This window comes from Musa acuminata, chromosome BXJ2-2, assembly GCF_036884655.1.
Source record: "Musa acuminata AAA Group cultivar baxijiao chromosome BXJ2-2, Cavendish_Baxijiao_AAA, whole genome shotgun sequence".
Taxonomy (NCBI): domain Eukaryota; kingdom Viridiplantae; phylum Streptophyta; class Magnoliopsida; order Zingiberales; family Musaceae; genus Musa; species Musa acuminata.
Window position 1 is genome coordinate 9,830,643 of NC_088339.1, and position 10,480 is coordinate 9,841,122.

Sequence of the window (10,480 nt, forward strand, 5' to 3'; positions counted from 1 at the left end):
ATTGGTTCATTGGAAGAGAAGACATTTCAAATCCATTTTCGACTATGTGCCATAAATTCAAATCCAAAGAAAGTAAGAAAACTCTCATTCGAGAGTTTTCTATAAGTGTAATCTGTCCCATTGAAAAAGGGAGGACAAATGAGAGAGTGACCCTCTTGAAAGCCGTAAAGAGCCATTTCTATTTGGGTGTTAAACCAAGGTAGAAAAACGTGGCTCTGATACCAATTGTTAGGATCGGAGCAGCACTAAGAGGGGGGGGGGGGGGTGAATTAGTGTAGCGGATTAAAACTTTGGTTTTAGAAAATCTTTCGCACGATAAAAGCAACGTTTTCGTTTGAAATCGTTTCAATTACGTTGAAAGCGTACGTAATAAGATGAGAGCAGTGAACTTAGCAAAGTAAAGGTTTGCAGAAAGATAAATGCATAAACATAAATGCAAACCGGAGATTATGTCGATTTTAAAGTGGTTCGGTCAAATGACCTACATCCACTTGCGAGGCCCCTCTTCGATGAGGCTCCCACCTTCCACTAGCAAATCTCTTGAAAGGGAAGGGTAAATACTCCTCTTACAACTCTTTACAAGCGGTTCACTCTCTTATAAATTTTCAGCAAGAAAGAAGGAGGTGAACACTAGCAAAATGAAAACAAGATTAGCTAGGACTTTTTCTAAGACCTTTCTCTCAAACACTTGCTGCTCAAAAAGTTGTTTTTTCAGCTAAGACTTGAGGGGTATTTATAGGCCTCAAGAGGATTCAAATTTGGGCTCCAAAAATTTGAATTCTCGTATGTTCCCGATGCTGGCGGTGCCACCGCCCAGCCAAGCGCTGCCACTGCCCAGTGCTCGGGTGCTGGACGGTGCAACCGCCCAGCCCAAGAGGTGTCACCGCCCAGCTCCCGGGTGCTGGGCGGTGCCACCGCCTAGGCCAAATCAGCTCACTGGTTGGGCTCCAAACTTGGCCCAAACCAGTCCGAACTCGGGCCCAATTAGCCCCTACTTGGGTTATACGATTAACACCTAATCCTAACCCTAATTAACATGCTAACTACGAATTTAAAGACATTTTCTAAGCTATTACAAAGTCCGTAAGTCAAGACTTCTTCCGGCGAGCTTCCGACGAACTTCCGACGGTCTTCCGATAAACTCTCGAAAACCATTCTGCGGACTCCCGGCAAGCTCCTAGACTTCACGATTTGATCTTGGCGAGTTCCAACAAACCATTCTGCGAAAACCATTTTTGCTTATAAAAAATGCTCCTATAAAATGTGATAATATTAATATGTCATATGTCTCACCAAAAATCCAATTCAGTACTCTAGAACTAAGCACATCGACGTTAGGCATCATTTCATACGCGATCATGTCCTTAACAATTATGTTGTTCTAGAATTCATTGACACAAAGCATCAATTAGCAGATATATTTACAAAAGCTTTGAATGAAGACCAATTTGAATTCATTAGAAGGGAATTTGGTATGTTAAATTGTCCCTAAGAATAAACTTGTTTGAATGGATTTTCCGTAAAGTTTTTCATCCTCTCTCCGTTCCTCGGTGAATTTGATCCTTCTCTTTCGATTCTAAATGACAAGTTAAATTACCTTATCCTATCTTGAGTCAAACACCGCTCCCATCTGATCATGATTAATGATTTTATGATATTTTGTGAATCTCGAAATTGATTTTGATGGCTTGATTATGAGTTTCAAGTTGACGATTTGAATTTGAATGAGTTTGTATTCGAATTATGATCTTGACTTATTGGAGTTACTACTTGAAATTTTTTTTAATCACAATCTCTTTCTTGTACATCTACAATTTTTGTTATTTATAGAAAGAAGAGATTTAATAAAATGGATGAATGCTGAATTTTCCTTTAAGATGAACTCTGCATAAATATTTTAGCATACTTACTTTTGGTTGATGAATTTTTGTATGATCAATGCTGAATTCCTGATGTTATAATTACAAATTATATGCTTCAAGTCTCATTCCCTTTTTTGTTGATGACAAAGGGGGAGAAGTGATGACTAAGTGATGACTTATACCATTTCGATAGCATGACTTATTGAAAATGTCTTATGCGCATCGATAACATGACTTATATGAATTATAAAAACTTGTGTGATATGAATGTCTTATATGCCTTGTAAAATCTTTGAGAATATCGCAAGATTGATTGATCATATTGAAAGCATGCCTTACATTTATATCATGAAATTCATGTTGAAAATCTTTATCTCCTATCGTAGTAAAAATTGTCTCTTATCATTCGACTTGAAAATGATTTTCATTGAAGTTTCGTATTTACTATTGCTTAATGAGAATAACGATAAGTTCTACGGTTAGAACTTATCGGATTATAGTTGAATTCAATGGATAGAATTCAAGTGTTTTCATCTTCTCATAATATGACACATAGATAGGGGGAGTTATGTTTAACTCCGTCATCAATTGATTGTCATCATAAAAAAGGGGGAGATTGTTGAATCTTGGATTTTGATGATAAAATCAATTGATGGGTTAATTGATCTAATCCATATTATTGAGTTAAGTGTGCAGGATAAACTATGATAACTAGAAAACACAAAGCAAGAATACCGGAGTCAAGTTCGATGGACGTTTAAGAGTCCGAAGAATCGTCGGAGATGCTGCCGGAACCAACCGAGAAGAAATCGGGAACCTGTCGGAATTTCCGGAAGTTCGCCAAAGAGATCGTCAGAGGTTCACGGAGATCACCGAGAAGGCTCGGCTACTCGTTAAAGTCATCACAAGATCGGGAGCTTGCTGGGAGTCCGTCGGAAGAAGTTCGTCGGAAAGCTCGCCGGAATAAGACTCGATGTTCGTGGTTGAAAACTTACTTAGGATGTTTTTAGTTATGTAGTTTACTTGTAATTAGGATTAGGATTAATAGATAATCCTATATCCTGGTTAGGGACCAACTGGACCCAATATTAGATTTGGTTTGGGCCAAATTTTAAGCCCAACCAGTGAACCGGAGAGCTAGGCGGTGCCACCGCCTTGCCGGGCGGTGCCACCGTCCAACACCTGAGAGCTTGGCGGTGGCACCGCTTGGCTGGGCGGTGGCACCGCCAGTCCACTGTCAGTGTCAAACACTAACAGGCGGTGGCACCGCCACTGACAAGCGATGGCACCGCCAACATCGGGAACCAAAGAGAATTCAAATTTTGGAGCTCAAATTTGAATCCTCTTGAGGCCTATAAATACCCCTCAAATCTCAACTGAGATTACAACTTTTTGATAAGCAATTGATTGAGAGAAAGGTCTTAGAAAATCTTAGGACTCTAGCTAGGAGAGTCCTAATTGAGAGGGACATTCATGTAAAACCTACCTAAGCCGACCCCTATTAAAGAGGTAAAGAGGCCGGCTAGGGTTAGGAGGTTGTTTCTTAAAGAAGAATTAGGAGTTGTAAAGGAATAAGAGTCTTAAGGATTAGGAGTTGTCAAGGAATAGGAGTCTTAAGTAGGAGTCCTATTAGGAGTTGGTTAGAAGTAGGAGTCTCGAGTAGGAGTCCTATTAGGAGTTAGGGTTTAGAAGCCCTATAAATAGTCATGTATTCCTCCTCTTTTCACAAGCAATAGATGAATCTTTTCTGCAGCCTTTGAGCAGCAACTTGGAGGGAGGAACCCCAATAGAGTTCCAAGGAGGCCGATCCCCTAAAGAGATCAACCCCAAGTTTAGAATCTGCAAGGGTTCTAACACCTGGTATCAGAGCAGCGTTCTTGGCATCTTGCTGCCCTTCCACAGCCATCCATCAACCCTCCACAACCATCCAAAGCAATTCCCACAATTGCTTAAAAGATCGTCACCGAATTCCGCCATCATCTCCACCATCGCGGATCATCCTTTGATCTCCCGTGAATTGCAACAGGTTCTGGTTTCCTACCTTACTGCTACTGCAATTTAGTTATCCTTATTCGAAAAAAAAAAAAAAAATCATTCTTATATTGCTGCATAAACTTTTCGTCACAAAGTTTTCATCTCTACGACGAAAGATACATTGCAGAATTCCAACCGCATAGCACCATCTGTTTGATCTTGCTACTGTACTTTTTCTATTCAAATTTCTATGAAATTTTTATGACATCTTTGACACTTCCTAAAAGTGGATTTCCCTTTGGTTTCATCAAAAAATTCTCAATATAAACTACTGATCTTTTATGTCCAATCTGCTGCACTTGAATTGCAGAATTCAAGCCGCATAGCACCATCTGATTGATCTTGCTACTGTGCTTTTTCTATCTAAATTTCTACAAAATTTTTATGACATCTTTAACACTTCCTAATAGTAGATTTCCCTTTGGTTTCATCGAAAAATTCTCAATATAAACTACTGATCTTTTATGTCCAATCTGCTGCACTTGAAAATCTATGCTGCAGAAAATTTCAGCTGCATATCGTTGCCTTAACCCATCTATTTGCAATCTTTTTTGAATGAAATATCTTATACACTTCATATATCATCTTGGCTTTCATCTAAGATTGATCTATTAAGAAATTCATCTCTAAAAATGATTTTATGTTGCTGCAAATTTTCATCGTAACCCGTTGAAATTTTTCGATGATAATTCTGCAATTGCAACTTGCACCAATTTCCTTGCTGTTATACTGCCGAAATTTTCTTGATTAAATTAGATATCCTTGCTGTCATATAAACTGTGATTTTGCTATCAATTCCCTCCTCAATTCTCTCAAGTTTTTGGTGGAAATTACGTCGAGAAACCGTTGTTTCTTCGACGACAATTCTACTCTTACAAGACAGCACATACTTGCTGCAACTTCCACGGATTTCTGTCAAACCTTTGCTACCATCTACCACAGATCCAAAACTTTCATCCACAGCCCTAAAACTCTACTAAACCCCACCCTCAAACTGCACCAAAAACAGCCACAAAACAAGCCTAAACCGCAGCCTACATCCACCAATCCACCAACACTTTCGACCATCACTTCTCTCAACCTATACATGCCTTTAACCCAACAGCAAAAGAGAGATCTTAACATCATTGATTTGGGGCCATATACTATGGCATCTAAGGAGGCAATCAATGCTAAATTCGAAGCCTTGGAGGCGCGAATGGAGGATAAGATTCGGACGCTCTTTACCGAACTCAGATTGGGCCGACCACTAAGCCCGAAGAAATCATATCAAGGAGAGAGCTTTTGTCACGCCCCTCAAAATATCCATGATTTTTAAAATTTTTTATCACAGACCAATCCAGGATCCAAACTAACGTTTGAGGACACTGAAAAACATTCTATTCATATTCACATCCATAAAACCTGTGCAGTTTATAATCATATATCACATCACTCAATAATTCACATTTATGGCAACACAAGCCAACTTGACAAACATGAACAATATTTATAAATCCACAAGCTAAATAATTTATACAATCAGAACTCCAACTATTCACCACAAGTTCATATCATTATAAATTAGGCTTAACATTCAGAAATTCCAAATAAGAGAGATCTCCTAACACTTTGACACAGTATATCCATTTCGGTTCATCGACAACATTTCATTACATACAAAACATACTTATACAACAATATCGTAATAACCAACCAGACTTGCCCATCATTCTGAATAGCTATCCACTGCCTCAGCCCAAATCAAACATCTCGAAGAGTAACAAGCTGACCTGAAAGATTTATATAACAACGGAGTGAGCCAAAAACGGCTCAGCAAGTGACAAAGCATATTCAGAACAAAAGGAACGGATTCAAACGAGTAAGGTATCATAATGTAAGGCAGAATACAAGAATTCTCAAGGATACCATCTCAATAGATACCAAATCATACGTATCATGTCATTCATAACATATTTGATCCATAACGAATGGAGCATAGAGTAATTGAAGCATATCAATGGCAGATAGGACATTTCAGAACATATCAGTTCATAGCAAATGGAGCACAGAGTAATTTGGAGCATATCAATGGTAGATAGGACATTTCAGAACATATCAGTTCATAGCAAATGGAGCACAGAGTAATTGGAGCATATCAATGGCATATGAAATGTTCCGGAGCATATCAACGGCATATGGAACATTTCGAAGCATATCATCAGTGAATGAAGCATTTCAGAGCATATCGAAAACAAATATCGTACAGAAGCTCAAACGTCGTCTTTGACGTTGCAAACATATCAATCTTATCCAAAGCATGTACAGAAACACATAACCAAAGCTCTGGATATCATATCAAACATACAGCAGGTGTAGTGGGATCTCAGTCAGAATGTGATTCATCCATTTCTGAATGACCACCTAACAAAAGTCTCCCACGTCTGGGAGCTCCATCCACCCACGTCTAGGTGAAGTCAAAGGGGCCGGCAGAGCATCGCAGGCTCTAAGCAATATCCCACAAAGCGGGACCCCACAAAGCGGGCAAATAAGCGCATACCAGAATATCCCACAAAGCGGGACCCCATAAAGCGGGCAAATCAGCGCATACCCTTTACCATTTCTGGAAAAGGTCCAGACAATCCCACAAACACCAGAGTACAAAAGGGCAGTACGAACAATAAATAGCATATATCGGAAGCACACGCGGAACAACAAACGTACATGTGCCTTTACGAGTCAAATATGATGCAAGGAACAAATCTCTCACAAATGTATTCAGATTTGGAAACGAAATGAAAGCAAGAGCATTCAAGGATTCCAAACAATCATATATAGCTCAATTCAAATAAGAAGGTTAGATAAATTCAATGTCAAAATGAATGAACTGGAATAGGCACATATCGGGAGTAAATGCGGAACAATGGAATATACATGTGCCTATATGGGTCAATACGATATAGCATAAATGTTCCACAATGGTTTTCAAGAATGCAATAATTTTAAGGACAAGAGTATACAAGAACTCAAAGCAGTAATATAAAGCTCAATTGAATAAGAAAGCTAAAGGATATCAATTTCCAAAGGAATGAAACCAGAATATGAGAAATCGACCAAAGCTCGATTTCTGGCAGAATACAGAAGGCACATTGAACAAATGATTCAAACTATCAAACGTGCTCCAATTTACTCAGAAATAATCATTGGATAATACTTTCAGATAAGACATGCTTCATATGAATTGAACTGTCCAACAGAGAGAGTTACAAATAATTTGGTAAGCAAGTGTCGTAGAACAAAATCTCTGTTGGCAGAATTCCTAATGTCAGATTCAACAGATAGCTGGACAGGTGTTTGGATTCCAAATCTTTCAATCCATATATCAAAGAAAGGTCTACGAGTCTATTTTCCAATGAAATCAGTTTTGAACAAATCAGAGTTTCCAACAAAGACTTATAGGCAGCTCGGTATCAAAAGGTCAGAATATCAGAAGTTGCACAGATTCGAATCGTTACGTCTAAACAGGAGATATATCAAATGCAAGGCTAGAACAATTCAAAGTTCCTCATATTCAAAGCAAATGTAGAGATAAAATTGCAGTGAGGAACGATCAGGATACTTGCAATAGGAAAGATTAGAACAATTACAGGCGGAACGATCGGGAAACTTGCAATAAGAAAAGTTAGAGCAATTATAGGAGAAACGATCAGGGAACTTGCAATAAGACATATCAGAGCGATTATAGGAGAAACGAACAGGGAACTTGCAATAGAAAGGATCGAAACAAGCGGGAAACTTGCAATAGAAAGGATCGAAACAAGTGGGAAACTTGCCTTTCAAAGATTTCGATCCGAAGATCCAAAGAAGGTGCCAGCCCAAATCCTTCTACTTTTCCTCCGTGTCCTCTCTCTGTTTCGTTTTGTGCTCCCGTTTTCTTCCTTTCTTCGCAACTACACCACGTGTCGAACATCGAGGCACAGTCACCTGCTCTCTCTTACTCTCATTCCTTCTTTTTCTTTCCCAAACGCAGCTGCCACAGCCGCCGCCGCTGCCACAATCGCAACTGCGGTCACAACCGCAGCCCCCTTCCACTGCACTATTTCCTTCTTCCCTTCTCTCGTTCCTACTCTTTCTCTTTCCCAAAAGCAGCTACTGCAGCTACTGCAGCCACCACCACTGCCGCAGCTACCGCAGCCAACGTCGCAGCCGCAGCCGGAGTCGCAGCCACGGCCGCAGCCACCACACTCGCAGCCTCTTCTTCCTCCCCTGCTCTATTTCCTCCTCCTCTTCCAGCTGCAGCTGGCACTGCCGCAGCTGCCACCCCTTCTCCTCTTCCTCTCTTCTTCCTCTCCTTCCCTTTCTCTTCTTCTTCCTTTCCTTCTCTTCTTTCCCAGCCACAGCTGCAGCTGCCATCGCCGCAGCCGCAGCCCCTTCTCCTCTTCCTCTCTTCTTCCTCTCCTTCCCTTTCTCTTCTTCTTCCTTTCCTTTTTCTCTTCCTCTTTCCCTGCCACAGCTGCAGCTGCCACAACCGCAGCCGCAGCTACCTCTTTCCCTTCTCCTCTTCCTTCTCCTTCCTTTCTTCTTCTTCTCTCCCCGCTGCAACTGCTGCAGTCGCGGCCGCAGCCACGGCCGCAACCTCTCCCTCCTCCCCTGCTCATCTTCCTCTTCTTCTTCTCTTCCAGCTGCAGCTGCCATCGCCGCAGCTGCAGCCCCCTTCTTCTCCCCGACGAACAGCACCTCCTTTCCTCTGTTTCCTCCTGCAGGAAACAGAGGTGCCGCCTCTTCACCCGCTTCTACTTCTTCTCTTCTTCCTCACCATCTCTTCCTCTCCTTCTCTTCGAGCTGCAGCTGCCACCGCCGCAGCCGCAGCTCCTCCTTTCCCTTCTCTTCTTCCTCTCCTTCCTTTCTTCTTCTTCTCTTCTTCTCCTTCCTCCCCTTCTTCTCCCCGACGTCACACACACCCTCTCCTCTGTTTCCTCTGCAGGAAACAGAGGTATCACAACCTCTTCTCCTGCTTCCTCTTCCTCTTCTCTTCCTTCTTCTTCTTCTTCTCCTCTTCGAACGCCCCACCTCTCCTCTGTTTCCACCTGCAGGAAACAGAGGTGCTGCAGCCCTAGCTGCTGCCACCTCTCGCTCCTCTCCCTCTTCCCTCTCTTTTCCCTCTTCTTCTCCTTCTTTTCTTCTCCTCTTCCCCTTTCCTCCCCAACCCCACACACCTCCTCGCTGCATACTTGCCGCAGCTATCATCCTCTCTTCTTCTTCTTCTTCTTCTTCTTCTCTTCTCCCTCTTCTTCCTCTCTTCTTCTCCCCACGCCCCACAGCTTCTCGCTGCAGCCCTCGCTGCAGCCACCTCCTCTTCTTCTTCTTCTTCATCTTCTTCTCTTCTCCCTCTTCTTCCTCTCTTCTTCCTCCTCTCTTCTTTTCCCTCTTCTTCTTCTTTTCTTCAACCACTCTCCTTCTTCTCCTCACGCCCCACCGCTCACTCTGTTTCTGGAAAGAAACAGAGTGCGTGGGAGGCGGTGGGATAATACCGAATTTCGGTTTTTCCTTTTCTTTTTTTTTTTTTGCAACTTAGCAGTTTAGTCCTTGTAATTTCTATATTTACATATAGGTCCCCCAATTTACATATAAATCCTTATTAATACATTTTTAAAAGTGGGGGATATTACAGCTTTGCCCAATCACACCAAGCTCGAAGAGATGACTTCCAAGGGAGGGTAGGCTATATGACCAACCCCAACTATCCATGCATAAGAGTGGACTTCCCTAGATGGGAAGAAGGAGACCCGATTGGTTGGATCTCGTGCGCGGAGCGATATTTTCGGTACCATAAAACCGCGGATGTATCTATGGTGAAAATTGCAGCTATACATCTTGAAGGGGATGCTATACAGTGGTTTGACTGGTTTGAACATACTTATGGAGTCCTTTCATGGCGACAATTCAAAGAAGGACTGCTAATTCGCTTCAGACCAACCGATTACGAGAATATTGACGAACAACTAGCAAAGATCCGATAAACCTCCACCATTCAGGAGTACCAAACCAGGTTTGAAAGGTTATCTAATCAAACTCATGATTGGTCTCAAAAACAACTATTGAGGACCTTCATTGAGGGCTTGAAGCCGGAGATCCGAGGAGAAGTTAAAGCGCGACAACCGTATACGCTTATGGCAGCCATCTCTTTCGCACAACATCAAGAGGAGAAATTGAACCATGAAGCTCGGAGGACTAGGGTCGCTCCTCAACCAGTAATATTGAAGCCCTCAGCCCCCCCTACTATCGACCAAGTACCTACACCAAAGAGGTTAACAAGAGAAGAGCTTCGGGAGCGATATGCGAAGGGGTTATGTTGGCATTGTGACGAGCCGTGGAGCCGTGAGCATCGCTGTAGTAAAGGGAGACTTCTTATGATTGAACCAATAGAAGAAGAGGTCATTGAACATCCAGAAGAGAGCCTTGAACATGAAGAAGAAGATGCAGAAGAAGAGCTACAACCGACTGAAGTTACGGTACATGCACTAGCCGGCTACTCAAACCCGCAAACGATGAAAGTTGGAGGCCTTCTCAAACAACAACCGATCACTGTTCTTATCGACACGAGC

At 41.9% G+C, this 10,480-nt stretch overlaps 1 long non-coding RNA gene across 1 annotated transcript; it reads right to left on the bottom strand.

Moving 5' to 3' along the window:
* Positions 1-5,432: 5,432 nt before the first annotated feature.
* LOC135605135 (uncharacterized) lies at positions 5,433-9,566 on the bottom strand. The gene is made up of 2 exons (XR_010484336.1): positions 7,709-9,566; positions 5,433-5,668 (listed from the first exon to the last, which is right to left on the bottom strand). It is a non-coding gene; the product is annotated as an uncharacterized LOC135605135 (long non-coding RNA).
* Between the last annotated feature and the right edge of the window lie 914 nt (positions 9,567-10,480).